The sequence below is a fragment of the Nuphar pumila genome, chromosome 1, assembly GCF_984573655.1.
Source record: "Nuphar pumila chromosome 1, dmNupPumi1.hap1.1, whole genome shotgun sequence".
NCBI classification, from domain to species: Eukaryota; Viridiplantae; Streptophyta; class Magnoliopsida; order Nymphaeales; family Nymphaeaceae; genus Nuphar; species Nuphar pumila.
In genome coordinates, this window is record NC_143249.1 from 83,826,966 (window position 1) to 83,847,171 (window position 20,206).

The following is a 20,206-nucleotide window of genomic DNA, read 5'->3' on the forward strand; positions in this document are numbered from 1 at the left end:
TACAGACCGAGTCAACCACCTGCGGGCAACGCAGAACTGGGAGAAACCTTTCGCAGGGGCAAAGGATTGCAATCCGTACTACTGTAGTAGTAGAGGTCCCTTAAAAGGGTAACCTCAACCTCCCTAACTCTGAGTGACTGGAGGTCAAAGGACGCTATAGCTCCTATAAACAAAAGTGGCGTTGTAACAACGTGTCACTCAGGGCTGTACCATCCACCCTCTCCTTGGGTGAACCATTTTTGTGAATGGAACGCGACAATTTATCTTATTTAGGCTCATCTATCAAGTCATACCTCCTCTCGAGGTATATATGCCTCATGGTCCCCACGGGGTAAGCAAACGAGGACTTATCCTGCCCATTCACGTGCTCGACCTCACACGACCAGAGAAGAGCACATCATCTGTGAAGACGATCACAACACCATTTTCATTTTTTATGCCTAGGGTATCATAACACGTGAGCTCTCTCTCACGAACATGGGGCTATCTCCCGAAGACTCCAGTCGAGTTGCAAACCCCAACAGGTATTTTGTGCTATACCCTCATGGTGTTTCAGTTTTCAAGTGTATGTCACGTCGAGTGTGTAGCACGCATTTGATGCAAAATACAGTCATCAATATATGAACATGAGCCAACAACAAGTAACACTCGACAAACCAAAACCAGTGATATATGTGTCAAGTTGTGCCAACGTGCACGTGCAAAACAAGTAATGCCACAAAGTCTCAATCATTCGCACAAGTATCGAGCAAGAGCAATGATACAAATGTATATTTATGAAATGGCACATTTCAATAATCCAAAGTGATATGTATCTCACATTGCGTACTCATACATGATCGCACATATATCTTAACTAGAACAAGTGCTTAAAGCCTTGAGTACGAACGATGATTACGAGTTTCCAAGTACACATATTCCAAGCATCGTACATTAGCAAGTTTCACCTAGCGAGACCATTCGCATAGGAAACACCGCGATATCAACACACACGTGTTGAGGGTGAAATTTGATTTTTTCCCATACTTATGGGAATTACGTTAGCATTCCCAAATGGGTCGCCGCACTTTGTCAACACTTATTGGGGCAAGAACGATGCCATCTACTGGAATGTCCAACAAAGGTGGGGATGCACATGTAAGTGGATAGCATATCACATGCCATAAGCTCAGCACTTCGCTACCATGACTAGACCACAAAGCATGGGGCGTCAAACGCCCAAATCGCAAATTTCTCTCATTGTCCACTATTTCCTTTTTTTCTTGCTTTATAGCTAATTACTTTGCCTTGCAAGTCGGCGGCAAGGAGGAGGAGCCGTAGCGGTCTATTGAGCCCCTAAGGGGAGCTCAACTAGGTCTGGTCCTAGTGGGATCAATCCCAGCTAGGCTCACTCCCACCTTGGTCTGAACCCAAGATGGTTTGGACCAAGTGGGTGCCACCAAGGGGAACCGGATGGAGGCATTCTGGCCGACCCAAGGGCAAGACCGTAGGGTCTGGTCCTTCGGACTAGACCTCGCATGGTCTAAAGGAATCAGGTCTGAGCCCAAAAATGGCTCAGACCATGGGCTGCTAATTGGGTGCAACTCAGCCCACGGTTTGCAAAAGGGGCAGCAAGGCTGCCCGGGCGCCCTAGCATTTGGTGCCAATCATAGCACTAAGGTGGATTGAGGACAAGGCAGGGTCTGCCTCTAGACCAGGCCACAGTAAGGGCAATCACTCAGAGCATGTGGACAAATTTGTCCCATGTGATACAACTCACATCTCTCACACGGAGGTGCTGGATGTGCAATCACTTATGCACTCTGCACTATCTGCTGAACGGCTCGGTCCAGGGCCTCCATGCCTCGAACCAAGTCACGTAGGGCCCCAAGAATTCTTTCATGTCTCGGATCCAATGACATCTAACAAATCATATGTCTAATTATGCATGTAGAACTAATTACAGCAGTAATCAACAGAAATTAACAAAATTCACTAAGTGAGATACCTTAATTGAACTTGTAGAGCGCATGTATAGGCACTAATTGTGTAAGCATGATGTCGTTGCACTGAATATTTAAATGAATTGCAAATATAAGTTATGCTCACACACTTCACTTAGTTATGAATATATAGGACTCTTGTGATTGTAATCCGGAGATCATGCTTGTCATTATTGTAGTTAGCGAAATATGGAGTGTGTTTGTTGCAGGTACACCTATGTGTGGGTTTGAGTGTCTGTGCACTTATGAATGTATAATATTTATATAATGTGTGTCATCATACTTTGGTTTGTGCATACTATGTTGCTTTGTGTGTTTGTATGAATTTGATACATGTTGCATATATAACTACTATGGATATGTAAAAGTCATGTTCAATGCATAATGATAATGTTATATATATTGTCTTGTCATATGATAGACCCATTTATTCTTGTATGAAAGAATGCATGCGATAAATGTTTAAGTTCAATAGTGAACTTTGGTTTATGAAGCCTTATTGGTTAAATGTGTGATTTTATAATTTTAATGCCATATGAAGTAATGTATGATGTGATGCTTTGATTGTATACATGCTTACGCCCGTGTTGATGGCTATCGACCCTAAGAGTGGTCAATTGTATTGATGCATGTATCACAATAGTTTTCACTGGATATGGTACCCGTTGAGAAACTGTTCCCAAAGGATTCTCTGTGAGGGTGTGCATGACCAGATCAGGCAATCCGGCTAGAGCGGTAAGTCTCTATGAGGAAGTGCATTGTCCAAGAGCGGGTAGCCCACGAAGATGGTATATTCCTGTGAGGAAGTGCATTGTCCAAGACCAGGCAGACCATCCGTCTAGGGAGGTAACTCCTTGTGAGGTTGTACATTTCCCATACCAGGTGATCCGGCATGGATTTTGTAAATCTTTATTATGAATAAATGAAATGTTATGATGAATTGTGATGATCTTCTGAGTTGATTGAGATAGCCAGTTATGAATCTATAGATTTGGCTTTTCGATTATAGCATTATGATCATGCAAAATTTTTCCTCTCGTTCCTCTTTTGCTTCTCTTTGCCTTTCTGGCCTCTATTCCCTTTTGAAAGGGAATAAAGGATAAAAAAGAATAGAGAATGAGAGAGAGGAACTCTTTTGCAAGGTTGTGATCATCGTAAAATTTTTCCTCTTGTATCTTTTTTCTCTCTTCCTTCTCTTTTCCTTTTCTAACCTCTATTTTCCTCCTTAGGGGAGAAAAATAAAAGACATAAAAAGAAGAGAGAAGAGAAAAGAAAGGAAAGAAGAGGAACTCTTTTGCGGGGTCTCACTTGACCTTGATTTGAAAATATTTAAGAAAATTACTCACCTCCGTTTTTGAAAATATATTGCGGAAAAAATGGAGAGACGGGATTCGCTCATCGGTACGAGGTTCGACCGTTCCTGGCGCCTTTACCAAGGATAATCGAACCAAGGATCGAATTTATGCCTTTTTGCTTTGCCTAAATATTATCTAAGAATTTATCCTAAGTCTAAATGCACAAAGAATCATGCTTGTGCAATGCAAGGATGTATGCTCTTTTTGAAAAATGATTTGGAAATCTCCAAGTGTTCTGAGATGAACTTGATAATGGAGTGAAGAAATGATAAATAATTAAATCTAACTTTAGAACTTGAGATAGATCAGAGAAGTTCTAAGTCTTTTGAAATAATCAGAGTTTGGAAGAGTAAATCTTTGAATTTGAAAAGAATTATTTAAAGATGAGGTAAAAGAAAAAGGAAGGAAATTTCAAAGTCAGAAATGGACTTTGAATTTGAATTTAAAACATGGATTTAAGAGAAGGAGATAAAATTTGAAGTGATATTGAATTCTAGATTTAAAGTTTGAAATCAGGATGGAATTTGGATTTGAGCAATTCAAATAGAATTTAAAAAATAGAAATGGATTTAAGAAGTTCAGATGGGATTTGAAAGTGGAATTGGATTTGAAATTTGGAAATCAGGATAGAATCTGAATCTACAGTCTGAATCCTAAAATGGATTTGAATCTGAAATCTGGGATCCAAGATGGAATTGGATCCGAAATTTAGCATGGAATTTGGATCTGAAGCCTGAGATCCAATATGAAATTGAATTCTGGATCCTAAAATGAAATTGGATCTGAAGTCTGAGATCCGAAGTGAAATTGAATTCTGAATCCTAAAATAAAATTGGATCTGAAGTCCGAGATCCGAAGTGAAATTGAATTCTGGATCCTAAAGTGGAATTGAATCTGAAGTCTGAGATCCAAAGTGGAGTTGGATTCTCGATCCTAAAGTGAAATTGGATCTGAAGTCTGAGATCCAAAGTGGAGTTGGACTCTGGATCCTAAAATGGATTTTGGATCTGAAGTCTGAGATCCATGGTTAAGTTGGACTCTGGATCCTAAAATGTATTTTGGATCTGAAGTCTGAGATCTAAGGTGAAGTTGGACTCTGGATCCTAAACTGAGTTTTGGATCTGAAGTCTGAGATCCAAGGTGAAGTTGGACTCTAGATCCTAAAATGGATTTTGGAAGTCCAAATGGGACTTTTGAATATGGATCTGGGTTTTGAAAACCCAAATTGGATTTAAAATTTAAGAAGGGTCAAGTTCAGAATCAATCTCAAACTTTGATTTTAAAGATGATAAAATTGAACTTGATTTTGAAACAGAAGATGACTTCAAAGTTAAATTGAACTTTGAAGTTTGATTTAGATTTGAAAATTTGAAATTTGAATACAAAATGATTTTTGAAATTTCAAAGTCAAATTGGACTTTGAAATTGAATTTTTGAATCTTGAGATGAGATAGAATTGAATTTGAATCTATAAATAAGATTTGATCTGAGAAATGAAGAAAAGGAATCACTTGGAATTTTGAAAAGGAAATTTTGAAAATATGATGTAATTCTATCCTAAATGATGAATGAATTTAAAGAATTTTGAACTTGAATTTTGAAAATCATATCTCATTCTTTAAATGAATTAGAAAGGAGATTACAGATATAATACATTCTTGACTATGGTCATTGAATGTATTATATAATAATCACCTCTAAATTCAAGTGAAGAATAAAATATATTTTGGTGCTTTTATAGAGTTTACAATGAAATTAACTCTCAATATACCCTGACTATGGCCATTGATATATGTATTGAATTAATTTTAAACTAAACTCTGATAAAAGAGGAAAACATTTAAAGAAAATATGATGAATTTTAAAAAGGATCCAGTGTTATTTTATAAAAGATAAAAATACTAAGTTTTGTTTACATCCTGACTATGGCCATTGATGTAAATCATCAACTTAGGATTAATTACCTCTTACGAAATGGTGCACGTGCCATTCGTGTTTCACCATTGTGAGAATTTGGAAAATAAAGGTAAGAAGCATGAAAACAAGCAATTTATGGCATTTACAATGCTTATTTATTCTATCTAAAAAGCTGGAAATGTAAATTCTCATTTAAGACCTAACTTATTACAACATTCAAAATCAAAAATACAATTCCCAAGTAATGACATTTTCCACATATTTCCTGCAAATCAACTGGGTTAATATGAAGATAGAAGAAAATTGCACATATCATATGGATGTTAATGGTAAAACTGATCACATGCCAAGATGTTTATGGTGGAAAAAGTATAAAATGATATACACTTGTATATATGCTCATGTATATATACATATATGCATATATATATATATATATATATATATATATATATATATATATATATATATATATATATATATATATATATGCATTGTACATATATGTATATATATATATGACATATACCCTACCTTGTAAAAAAAAAAATGAGAATTGGGGTACACACTCATACTGTGATGATGAGAACTGTTTCAGCAAAATCACCTTTCAAAATCATGTTCAAAGCTGATTTTATGATAAAATAGACCTTAACAGATGAAACAGTAAATTGCAATCAACTTATCATAGTAAGGTAAATCACTAAGTCTTAGTAATGAGCCGATTGCTGCAAATCTATCTTGGCAACTGAAATTCTGTAATTAGTGATATTTGTGAATGGATCTCAATATCATCAGCGAGCTTATCTCAACAGTATTAACAAATTTACTTCAATCAGCACCTCCAGATGCTTGTGCAGTGACGTGGAAAATGAAGGCTGGGATGGAGTTGTGGCCACATGGTGCTAAGGTGATATCCATGTGCTGAGGAGATATAAATGATAGATTGTAGGGCAGTGAAGAGGGTGGGTGCTTATATACAAACTACGGTGAAGAAGTGATAGGGTGTAAGAAGTGGAATGTGGAGATAGTGCATAGGTGAGGTGTGATGTGAATCTACCACTGGTGTTGAAGAAAAAAAAAATATGGCAACTATGTACATAATGAAAAGTGCTTGATAACTATGGGCCTAATGTACAGGTACACACGATTTATATGCATATAATAGGCATGCTCCTAGTAATTTGAAGAAGAAAATGGTACAATGGTATGTAAAATAATACAGCTGCAATAACCTGTAAAACTTGTCCAAAGTATATCAAAATCATATGCATGACCAGTATTACAGGAATTGTTGCATCTTCCGATATCAAGAAAATCAAAAAGGATGAGACATATATGATTGATGGACATCCACAACTAGGTTTCTCTACGCAGGCATGTAGTTTTATTTTGCATATTGTAAGAATTTGTGCATTTGGTTTGAGTGTGCTGGTGCACAGAGAACAAAGTGAAGGTGATGCTATGAAGATGAAGGTGCTGGAGTTTTTAGGAAATGTGGTTAATCAACAAGAAGAAAGAGTGTATGATGCAAAAACGTGTAAGTGACTGTAAATGTTGTAGAATTGTGAAAAAGTGAGAGATAATACATGCTGAATGGTATAGCTAACAGGTAAATAAGTGTGATATAGGCGTAATGTGGTGGTCTAATGCTATTTAAACACAAGGGATGAACAAAAAAAAATGTTGTGAATGTACAATGAGCAGGTGCAAAGGTGGAAGTGAGACATTGTCTCCAGTAAGATGATCTTTATCTCAAGCTTCTTGTAGTACTCATATGTAACAGGAATAGCATCACAATGGGAGTATAGATATAAAAGGAGAATTATGTATTGTCATACCTGGCTTTAAATAGTCAGACCAAACTCAAAAACCATGACAGCTTCGTAAAAAAAAATCCAGGGTGCCTCGTATGCCAATACCACTAGAAAGGTGTATGCACCAGTTATGTAGGACCGTAGAGTTCAATCAAGGTATCTGAATGTTCTTGATCTTCAAATGTGCCACTCTGATTAAGCTTGTGATCACTCAAAGTCATAGACAATCAAAATCTAGCTAATGTGGAATGCACTTCATCCTGATAATATTAATGGTTTACCCACCACAACAATCACAAGAACTACCATCCGGACCAATACATTGCATGCCACAGAAAGAAGCTCTTCTCTATGCATGTTTTTTCTGCTGATCCAAATCTGTATACAAGCTAAGGGTTTCAACAATATATTCGGCCCTGTTTAAAGCACCAACTCCAAGTTCATTGCTACCAAGGAAAGTAGCACCCAGAAGTTCTCTGATCTTGAGCATACTGACAGACTGAAGATAAGATGCGGTGTGTTGATAAAAGAAAAATGCAATATCTAAAATGCTAAGATGATATATTAACAGACCTATGTTATGGTGTGCTCATGCTGCGGATGACAGGATTTCAAGGTGTTTAAAGCATGCTCTAGCCCATGAAAATTTTAAACAGTTGTAGTCATGCGATGCAATAAGAGCCAGGTGGAATAAAAGAAACAGTGATGATGAATCGATCGATGAAATAAAATGAACGACCCTGTACAGAGCATCCATAACTTGACATGGGTATCCTGTGCATCAGACAACCTGGGATTCATAATGAGAGATTTTTCATTTACACCTTAACTAAGCATAAAGATCTACGAAAAACAAGAGAAAAATTCCAACGAAGCGTGAATCAGTAAAAGGAGACGAGGAAAATACTTTAGAGGAAGCGATGCTGCAGAGTCAAAAAAAAAAAACTTACAAAACTAATGACAAATTAAGGGTTAGTTGTGATATCAAATGAAGAAGGCAGATAGAAGACAATAAAAATATAACGAACAATCTAATGCGATGAAATTTAAGGCAATAATGAAGTTCGGTAAACTGGAATGAACAATGTAGTATAATAAGATCCAAGGCAATAATGAAATTCAGAGCAATAGTGAAAATGTGATTCTCTTAAAACAGGAAATCGAATGTAAAATATGGGTAGAACAAAGAGAAAAAGAAGAAGAAGAAAAAAAAAAGGGAATTAAATGTCGGAATCGATGGATTCCGTTAATATTGCATTTCTGTAGATCGAATTTGTTATATACAAACCGAGTTTACAGAGGATGCGTGAATAGGACAAAAGCAAGAAAGAAGATGACCCAAAGGGGGAGGAGTTGAATGGTCTTACCGATTGTTAATCTTCAGTTGAGGAGGGAGTGGCGCCTTCAGAATTGTGGCCGATATTCAGTTGTTTGGGGGAAAAGAACTTGACTAAACTTTGATTGAGAGAAGAGGAAGCGTGGCTCTGTGGTCCTCGATTTTACCGGATTTTTGAGGGAAGAGATGAAAATGGCGCTTGGCTGTGGAGCTCTCTTCCAAACCAAAATAAAGGAGGAAAGGGGAAGGATGAAAGAGGCGATGGAGGGGTGAAAATGATTTCGTGAAGGAGAAGAAGAGGTCATGCAGAGGTGAAGAAGCGATAGTCCTGAGGGTTTCCCCTCAACCGACTTTAAAGAAGGTGGAGGATGCTTCCATTGTGGATGGATGGAGGAGAGAAAGAGGGTTGTTGAAGATGGACGATGATGGGGAAAGAGGAGATGCGCAGGAAGCAGTGGAGGAGCTCAATGGGGAGGCTTCGGGCGGATGAGGGAGTCGGCCAGAGAGAGAAGGTTTTTTTTTTGAAACCCTAAAAGAAATTTCGTTAAAAGTGGTTTTATCAAAGGCGATTCCCTGTTTTTGAAAATTTTCAAAATAGCGGCTCTTTTTAAAAAGTTTTTGTCAAAAGATTATTTTTAGTTAAAAGATTTGTTTTCTTCAAAAGGAGGGCTTTTAAAACTATATTTCTCTTTTCTATATATACATTTTTTTTTGTTCTTTTCTTCATTTTCTACACTTTTTGTATTTTTTGGAATGAAATTCTAAAAACTAAGGAGTTTAAAATAATTTTGCAAAATTTTCAAAAAATATTTACAATGGAAGGGTTTTCTGAGCTATTTTTTGGAAAAAAAATGGGTTTGGACCCAAGTTTTGAGAAAATATTCAAGTTTTAAACCTCGAATCGAGGAATATAACTCGATGGATCCAAACGGATGTCGGATGGACTGTCCGAGCCCTTTTAAAAGGTTATTTTGGTAATTTTGAGAATTTGATTTAAAAATTGGACAACGAAGCTCAGATTTGGATCTTTTATCTGGATCTGGATCCGAATCCGAAATTGAGTCAGATATATAAAATGAATTTAATTTTAGAAAAACTTGAGGAATGAACTGGAATTTAAATTTAAAAGTGACTCAATTGCTCAGAAAATGAAATCAGGGGCAAAGAGAGAATATTTAAAAGATTTTGAAAAATTTGGGGTGTTCACAGATGCCCCTCTTTGCTACTAAGCCGGTTGAAAGCCGAGCTTAGTGGCAAAGAAAACACTCTAAATTTTAAAAAATGCCCCAGTTTAGCAAACCTGAACTGGGTGTGGAAGAATTATTTTGAAAAGACATGATTTTCAAGCTTAAAATCTTATCCTGAATAGCCTTGGGGAGACGAAATCCTCGAAAATGATATGACTGAAATAATAGAAATGAGGAAATCGTGATGGGACTTTGGGTGAAGATCCCGAAGTGATGAAAGATAAGAATTTAGATCAAATCTCGTGGGTGAGACAAGATCATCCTTTTGGAATAACTCAGGTTTAGCCCTTAACCTGGATGGGACAAGGATAGATCAAGATAATTTGGATGGGGAAAGGAATACAAGCGGACCTCGATGGGACATTTTTGAGAGAAATGCCGCGTGAGATGAAAACTCAAATATGATCCTTTCTTGGATGAATATATATATAGAGCATGGATTCCTTTGTGGGAAGAACCATGATGGGACTGGAAGAAAACATCTCGTCAAAATGAAGAACCTCATCAGAATGAGACTCAGGTTTAACCCAAACCTAAAAAAGGAAGATACCTCGCGGAGCGAGGTTCAGGCTTAACCCTTAACCTGAAGGGGATGACCAAATGGAATCCTCGGATGGAAGAAACCGTGATGGGACCTTCGGAGTTTGGACAAACAAATCTGAAAGGAGTTTTGCAAAAGGAGAAAAATGGGGTTCCCTAAATCTTGAAAAAGAGATGATTTTGAGTGTCTCATTGCTGAGACTGAAATAGCTTTTGAAATCAATGACCTCTCGCAAAAAGTACAGGTTTGACCCTTAACCTGAGTGGGTACGACCATACGGAATTCTCAAATGAAGAAACCGTGATGGGACAAGAGAGATACTTCAGCTGAATGAGGCGACTCTTCTGGGAATGTGAGGAATGAAAAATAAGGAGATGTGAGACAATTCTTTCGACAAGATTTAATAAGGTAACAGGAGGCAAATCTTTCGATGGTGTGAAAGATGAATAAGGCGATCATTTTAATAAGGAGAAGGCAAGCCTTTCGATCAAAGCGAAAGATGAAGAGGACAATCCTTTTTAGAAAGGAGAAGGCAAATCTTTCGATCAAAGCAAAAGATGACGAGGCGATCCTTTTAGCAAGGAGAAGGCAAGTCTTTCGATCAAAGCGAAAGAGGAATAAGGCGATCTTTTTAGAAAGAAGAAGGTGAATCTCTCGACAAGGCGAAAGATGAAGAGGACAATCGGAGAAGGCAAATCTTTCGATCAAAGCAAAAGACGGAGAAGGCAAATCTTTCGATCAAAGCGAAAGACGGAGAAGGCAATCCTTTTAGCAAGGAGAAGGGCAAGTCTCTCGACAAAGCGAAAGACGAATAAGGCGATCCCTTTTTAGAAAGGTGAAGGCGAATCTCTCGACAAAGGGAAAGACGAATAAGGCGATTCTTTTAGAAAGGAGAAGGCGAGTCTCTCGACAAAAGCAAAAGACGAAGAAGACAATCCTTTTGGCAAGGAGAAGGCGAATCTTTCGATCAAAGCGAAAGATGGAGAAGGCAATCCTTTTAGCAAGGAGAAGGCGAATCTTTTGATCAAAGCGAAAGACGAAGAAGGCAATCCTTATGAAAGAGGGGAAGACAACTCTTTCGACTATGCGAAAGAAGGAAAAGGCAACACCAAAATGTATCAAAACAGATGTCAAGTTATTATTTCTTATCAGGAAAGTTGGAAAATTTTGCCAAAATGATAAAATTTATAGTTGTTTCAAGGTAATTGAAGGTAAGCACTTTTGAAAGATGTTCTCTCTTCCACCTAGAGTATTACTCCTAACTGGGTTAACTCTATAGAATCCAGAATCAAAGTCAAATTATTGTTGTTGGTTTTCTTCAAGGAAGCTATCAATTTCCTTGATATGAAAAGAGAGAAAATATTTTTAGCTTCATAAAAGCATTTGAATGAAAAGATATTGATAGAAGAATTTCACATAGATAAAGAAGATTCTAGGCAGTTTGGGCAGTTTGATATCCTGGGTATTTTCCCATGATTATCTGCTTGCACTCTTTTGAGTCATGGAGCTTTCTTGGGCTTTTACATCATCCTTTATTTTGGAGATGTCCTGACTTTTTCTCTTTCTTCGGGGAAGGGTACGTCACAAACTCCTTCATCTTGGAGATGTTCCGATCCTTCTTTTTACTTTCTCAGAGATTAGGCTTGATGAAATCGGTTCTAAAAAGGTCTTTAGATGATAGCAAAAATCAAATATCTTTTAGGGTTTGTCGGTAGGTTCATCACACTCGCCTTCACCTCGGAGATGATCCAAATCTTCTTTGGCCCCGGAGATCTAACTCGCCTATTCGTCTTCATCTTGACGACAATTGAGAGATCCCTTTTGCAGATATTTGATTGCAGCTCAAATGACTGAGGAGATATGGATTGGGTAGGTTCTTTTTACTGCCCAGGATATTTCCACTGTCTTACTGCCAAAGAATAATCTTTAAGAATGTGTCATGGTTATGATCAATATCAGCTCACTTTTGGCTTTTCAACATCATTGAATTTTTCCTTCGCCAGTCATATTGAGGATTTTTCTTCATCCTCTTAGTTAACCAACAGAAAACTTGAAGTTCGAGCCTTTCTTCACAAAAGCTTCACCCTTTTGGAAGGAATACTAAGGAGATTTGAGGAAATTCTTTATGTAATAAAAGTTTAAGATCAACAACTATTTTATGGCAATTTGGCAAGATATTCCCGAAATCCTTGATGACGAAACCTTTGCTTAATATCGAGTTTTGCCACATCAGTGGGATTCTGGAGAAAAATCCAACACGAGGCTGAATTCTGAAGGTAAATACAAATTTAAAGTTTTGAAGGTAAGCTTGGAATATTTTGAAGGTAAGCCTAACTCAAAAGTTGGTTTTGAAAGACCAACTGAATCAGGACTCAGGTTTTTTACAAGAAAAGCTGGAAGATTCGAGTCGAAACTCGAGATTTCGAAGGAAAGCTAGGAAGTTTTGGTTTTCAAGGAGAGAAAGTTTGGGTCGAAACCCAAATCTTTAAAAAAAAAACTGGACCAATTCAGATTTTTGAAGGAAAGAAAATTCGAGTCGAGACTCAAATATTTAAAGGAAAGCTGGAGAGTTCGAGTCAGGGCTCGAATCTCAAAGGAAAACTGAGAAGTTCAAATTTTTTGGAGGAAAAGAAAACTCGAGTTAAAAACTCAAATCTTCGAAGGAAAGCAGGAAAGTTTGAGTCAGGGCTCGAATCTCAAAAGGAAAACTGGAAAATTCAGATTTTTGAAGGAAAAGAAGACTCAAGTAAAAACTCAAATCTTCTAAGGAAAGCAGGAAAGTTTGAGTCAGGGCTCGAATCTCAAAAGAAAAACTGGAAAATTCAGATTTTTGAAGAAAAAGAAGACTCAAGTAAAAACTCAAATCTTTGAAGGAAAGCAGGAAAGTTAGAGTCAGGGCTCGAATCTCAAAAGAAAAACTGGAAAATTCAGATTTTTGAAGGAAAAGAAGACTCGAGTTAAAACTCAAATCTTCAAAGGAAAGCAGGAAAGTTCGAGTCAGGGCTCGAATCTCAAAAGGAAAACTGGAAAATTCAGATTTTTGAAGGAAAAGAAGACTCGAGTTAAAACTCAAATCTTCGAAGGAAAGAAGGAAAGTTCGAGTCAGGGCTCGAATCTCAAGGAAAAAGTTGGAAGTTCGAGTCAAAACTCGAATCTCAAAGGAGAGTTGATGAGAAGGGATAGAAATTAATGAAAGATCGATAGAAATTAAAGGAAAGTTGAGAAAAGATTATAACCTGAAGATCTTGAAATTGAGATTTGAATAACTCGAAGGTCAACATTGGATTTAGAGCTTTGATTTTTGATGAATGGTTAGTGCAAAGACTGAACCTGAGGGGTTAACTGATCGGTCAGTCAGACACTAGCACGAATGCTAGATGTACCAGTGCAAGTGCTGGGTTTTTCAAGAAATGCCCCAGTATGAGTACTGGGTTTTTGAAATTGTACCCGCACGAGCTCTGGCTTTTCTGACCGAGAGTCGGAAGAGGAGACCAACATCTTCAAGACATTTGGAAATTGAAGTGAGAATGATTGCCAAGGTTTTCAGGATTATCCCTTATCCTGAAGAGGAAGAAGGAAATAAATTTGACAGAAGTGATAAGGGTTGATGAAGAATAAAATTGATAAAAATTTAATAAAGAAAAGATTGAAAAAGATTAACAAAGCATCAAAAATTGATAAAAATTGATAAAGAATCAATAAAATTTTCAAAAATTGACAAGGAATAAAAGTTGATAAAGATTGACGAAAGTCTAGTAAAAATTTGGTGGAAAATTTAATGATAAAAGACTTCAGGATCATCCTTTATCCTGAAGGAAGGAGAAATGCATCGATGAACGAGGTTCAGATTTATCTTAACCTGAAAGGGAATGAGAAAATTCCTCGAAGGCCGAGGTTCAGGTTTATCCCTTAACCTGAAAAGGGAAAAAGGAGAAAGGAATACTTCATGGGAAAGAGGCATCAGGTTTATCCCTTAATCTGAAAGGGTAAAGAATAAAATTTATAAAAAGTGGGGAAAGACTCTAGTAAATTTATGATAATTTCGTTTTTGAAAAGAATGCTCACAGATAGCTTTGTTGCTTCTGTGAGGGGTGTCAGGATTGGTCCCTTATCCTGAATGGGAACACCTCGGACAACGAGGGTCAGGTTTATCCCTTAACCTGAAAGGGTAACAGGAGAAAGGAATACCTCATTAAAACGAGGCATCAGGTTTGTCCCTTAACCTAAAAGGGTAAAGAGTTGATAAAATTTAATAAAATTTGAGGAAAAATTAATAAAACTTGATAAAATTGATGTAAATTTGATAAAAATATGAACAAATTGAACGAAACTGATAAAGATAACAAAATTAACTGAAAATTTGTAAGATTTGAGAAAAAGGAGTTTTTTTTTTATCCTGCCTGCATATGGGATCTTTAATGTAAAAGAAAAAAAATGTTCTTTTGAAAGACAAGTGAGAAATCATTTTTGGGAAGAAGGTCAAGAAGAATGATCAGCGCGAGATCTGATCCTTTAAATCAAACATGAGAGATCATCATGAGGGTCAATTTTTGAAGGTAATGGTTTTGAAATCTAATTTTTGAAAAAGAAGATCAACAATAGATCTGATTTCTAAAAATAACAGTTTGAAACTGATAATAAGATCAATACAAGGGTTGATCTTTGAATACAATGTTTTTTAAAACCAATCTTGGAAGATAAGACCAACACAAGGGTTGATTTTTGAATATAATGATTTGCAACCCATTTTTGAAGATAAGACCAACACAAGGGTTGATCTTTGAATATAATGGTTCGAAAACCTATTTTTGGAAATATGATTTAACACGAGGGTTGATTCTTTAATGCAATAGTTTGAAAGCCTATTTTTGAAAATATGATCAACGCGAGGGTTGATTCTTCAATGCAATGGTTCAAAAACCTATTTTTTTGAAAATATGATCAACACGAGGGTTGATTTTTCAATGCAATGGTTCAAAACCTATTTTTGAAAATATGATCAACATGAGGGTTGATCTTTGACAAAAGTTGGATTAAAGAATATTTGAACTTTTTGTTTATGAAGACTTTCAAAATTTCATGATTTTTGAAAAACCCTCATAGGTAATATCATTTCTCTCGTGAATGATGTTAGGATTGGTCCGGCATTCTGAAAAGAACAGGAATTAAAATGCGGTTTAATAGAAGCCGATGAAGAGATTTTTGAAATATAGATTTTCAAAAACAAATGCCCCTATGTGGCAAAGGAAGGAAGTATTTTGATATCAAAGATATGAAGGAAAATTGACATTCCATTGATGAGCAAAACTGATAATAAAGGACTGAAATATTTACAAGTCATTTTGTGAAAAGATATCCGGAAAGATTTTCTGAGAATTTTGTTGGAAAAATGTGTATTAAGCCAAAGTAAATTCTTCACATATTCTTACTGTGGCCATGAACATATTCATAGTTTAATTGATTTAATTCACAATATTTTGCAATATTGGAAATATGATGTGCAATTTGGAAGATAGCCTAAGAGTGTAGGCTCTGTGTGACTAGTAGAGAGATGCTGAATCTGGGTCTCATCCATATTCCGACTAGGGCCGTAAATATGGACTCCACCGAGTTCATCAACTCTCTAAGTATTGGTGCACGTGCAATTCATGTTCATCCACAGTGATTTTGAAATAAAATGCATGAACCACATAATCAGAATATTGCAGGAATTCAAACTATATGAAATGCATCTTAATCTAAGTAGAAAAATAAATATTATTCCAAAGTTTACATTTGATTGTTACATTGTTGACAAAAATAAAAATATAACTAAATATTTGATAACTCCAAATGAAACCATATCTTCCAGATTTTCCTGCAAAATGAGAATTAGTACGAGAAATACGGCATATCGCTGGTCGTTAAATGATTAAATAAAATGTCCCAGCTACTTCGCTGGTCGTTAAATGATTAAATGAAATGTCCCAGCTACTTCGGTGGTCGTTAAATAATTAAATGAAATGTCCCAGCTCCTTCGCTGGTCGTTAAATGATTAAATGAAATGTTCCAACTCCTTCGTTGGTCGTTAAATGAAATGTCCCAGCTACTTCACTGGTCGTTAAATGAAATGTCCCAGTTTTTACTGGTCGTTAAATGAAATGTTCCAACTCCTTCGTTGGTCGTTAAATGAAATGTCCCAGCTACTTCGTTGGTCGTTAAATGAAAGGTTCCAGCTACTTCGCTGGTCGTTAAATGAAAGGTCCCAGTTTTTACTGGTCATTAAATAAAATGTCCCAGCTACTTCACTGGTCGTTAAATGAAAGGTTCCAGCTACTTCGTTGGTCGTTAAATGAAAGATCCCAGTTTACTAGTCAGAGTGTCCAAAATCATAAATTGCAACTAAAGGTCGCATCAAAATCTATATTGAGTTATTATTTCATGAAGAATTCATGAAAAATTTGCCAATTTGCTAAAAGTATTTGTTGATTCCAATATTCTTAAATGCACAAAAGAATTACCTCTGATTACCTATAGTATCCTTTCCAAAAAGGTGAAACTTTTTGCGAAAAAGAGGTAAAATTCAAATTTTTTCCCTGTTGATCAACCAAAAGGATGAGAGAAATATCCTCGGTATGATTGGTGAAAGAAATATTCGATGACATTGAAAAGCCAGAAATGAATTGATATTGATCATAGCTTTGACGCATGTTTAAAGATGATTTTCTGGCAATCAGACAGTGAAAATATCCTGAGCTACAAAAAGAATCCACTTAATCCATATCCTCTCATTTTAAAGTTGCAAATCAAATATCTACAAAAGGGATCTCTCAATTGTCGTCAAGATGAAGGCGAATAGGCGAGCAGACCCCGGGGCCAAAGAAGATTTGGATCATCTACCGAGATGAAGGAGTTTGTGAAGGATCCTTCCAGGGAAAGTTCAGATCACCGTTGAGATGAAGGCGAGTGTGATGAACCTACCGACAAACCCTAAATGATATTTGATTTCTGCTATCATCAATAGACCCTTTGAGCCAATACCATCATATATAATCCCTGAGAAAATGAAGGATCAGAACATCTCCAAGATGAAGGAGTTTGTGACGTACCCTTCCCTGAAAAAGAGAGAAAAGTGAGGACATCTCCAAAATGAAGGATGATGCAAAAAGCCCGAAAAAGTTCAATGACTCAAAAAGAGTGCAAAAAAAAATCATCATGGGAAAACACCCAGATATCAAACTGCCGAAATTGCCAGAAGTCATCTTTTCTTATGCGAAATTCTTTTATCAATATCTTTTCACTACTTGCTTTTATGAAATTGAGAATATTTCTTCTCTTCTCATATCAAGGAAATGGATCACTTCCTTGAAGAAAATCATCAGCGCTTTTGAATTTGACTCTTAAAACCGATGAGTTAACCTCGTTGGAGGAAATACTCTAGGTAAAAGAGGGAATATTTTTTGCACACACGTGCACATTTTCAAGTGTTTAAAGTCAACTATAAATTTATCTTATTGGCGAAATTCTCTAGATATTCTAAGAATAAAATAAATATTCAATATCCATTTTGGTGCAACCTAGCGTTGTTTATATCTTCCAAAAGAGTTACCCCATTAAGTTGAAGTATCTCTCCTGTCCCATCACGGTTTCGAGAAATCCGTATGGTTGTTCCCACTCAGGTTAAAGGTCAAAACCTGTATTTTCTGCGAGAGGTCATTAAATTCAAAAGCTATTTTCAGTCTCAGCAATGAGATGCCCAAGACCATTCCTTTTTCAAAGCTTCAGAGAATTCCATCTTCCTCCTTTCGCAAACTCCTTTCGGATTTGTTCGTCCAAACTCCGAATGTCCCATCATGGTCTCTTCACTCGAGGATTCCATTTGGTTGTCCCCTTTAGGCTAAGGTTTAAGCCTGAACCTCGCCCCTCGAGGTATCTTCCTTTTTCGGGTTTTGGTTAAACCTGAATCTCGTTCCAACGAGTTTCCCTCGTTTCGACGAGGTGTTTTCTTCCAGTCCCATCATGGTTCTTCCCATCGAGGAATCCGTGCTTTGTATATCCATCTAGGACAGGATCCTACTCGAGCTTCATCTCATGAGACATTTGCTAAAAATGTCCCATCAAAGTCATCATATATTCCTTTCCCCATTCAGGTTATCTTGATATATCTTCGTCCCATCCAGGTTAAGGGCTAAGCCTGAGTCGTTCCAAAGTTGATCTTGTCTCACCCGTGAGACCTGATCAAAATTCTTATCTTTCATCATTTCAGGATCTTCACCCAAAGTCCCATCACGATTTCCTCATTTTTCTACTCAATCATATTATTTTCGAGGATTTCGTCTCCCCCAAAGCCATTCAGGATAAGGTTTTAAGCCTGAAAAGCCATGTCTTTCTAATAAATTCTTCCACACCCAGTTCATATCTGCTGACTGAGGCATTTTCAAAATTTGGAGTGTTATCTTTGCCACTAAGCTCAGCTTTCAACTGGCTTAGTAGCAAAGAGGGGCATCTGTGAACACCCCAAATTTTTCAAAATCTTTTAAATATTCCCTTTTTGCCCCTGATATCATTTCCTAAGCAATTGAGTCACTTTTAAATCTAAATTCCAGTTCATTTCTCAAGTTTTACTGAAATTAAATTTATTTTATATGTTTGACTAGATTTCGGATCCACATCCATTGTCCAGATCCAAATTTGAGTCTCATTGTCCAACTTTTAAATTAAAATTATAGAAAATACCAAAAAATAGTTTTAAATAGCTCGGACAGCCCATCCGACATCCGTTTGGATCCATCATGTTGTATTTCTCGATTCGAGTGTCAAAACTCAAACATTTTCTCAAAACCTGGGTCCAAACCCATTCTTCTGAAGAAATTTCCCCGAAATGGTCTGAAATTCTCGAAAAAACACTTTTGTAAATATTTCTCAGAAAAATACAAAAAAATTAATGTTTAGTCTTAGTTTTCTCGTAAAATCTTAGATTTCTACTCCAAAAATACAAAAAAATAAAAATAAACACAAAAACCAAAAAATTCGGAAAGACTACGAAGAAAAATGAAGGATTTTTAAGCTTTTTGAAACCATTTTGCCAAAAACCTCATTTCTTAACCATTTTTCAAAAATTTCCTAAAAAGGAAACCTCTTTTGAAAAGGGGAAAATTCTGCAAACGGCCATCTCCCGCGCACTCCTCCCTCTCATTTCTACCCTCCATCTTCAACAGCTTATGCTTCTCTCAACCTTCCATCTCCAACAAACGATCCTCTTCTTCTTTAAAAAAGGGAGCATACAGACGAAGGAAAGGATCGTCTTCACCTCTCCCCTTTCCTGTACATAGCCTCCTCTTCTTCTCCTTCACGATGATCCGTCTCCTACCTCTCCACGGTGGCTTCTTAGTTTAGAATGACTTCTCCCTCTTCATTCCGGTCCTGAAAGGAAGCCCCACTCCGGTAAGTATCTAACTCTCTCTTTTCCTCTGAATTCTCCATGAAATGGCCGTGAATACTCCCTCTTCTCATGGATTTTGTTAATTTTACAGTTTACTTTGATTTCGTTTTCGGTTCACTCTTCTCCATACAAGCACCCCTATGATTATCGATTTGCCTATAGCAAATCGGTCCATAGCAGTGCAAAACTGACGGAGACCCTAACTCCTACATCATTTTTTTTTATTTTTTTCTCTCTCTATTTACAATTTATTACTGAGTTTTGTTGATTCACATTCCAGTTTGGTGGATGTTCTTACGATTGAGCCGTATATTTCAATCCATAACTGATTTTATTTTGATATATATATATTTTTCGGCTTTCAATTTCCTCTGGTTTCCATTCTTTGGATCTTCATCATTTTTTTTTTTGATTTCTTGCTTTCGTCTCATTCTCTTATTTCGATTCTTAATTTCTTGTTTAAGGGTTTATTTACATTTGTTGCAGATGAGTTATTGTGCTTTATCCTTTTTAAAAACCCTGTAGTCACTGTGTTTATTTCATATCAATACATGATTATCAACATAATTTTAGAACAATTCATTCATTTT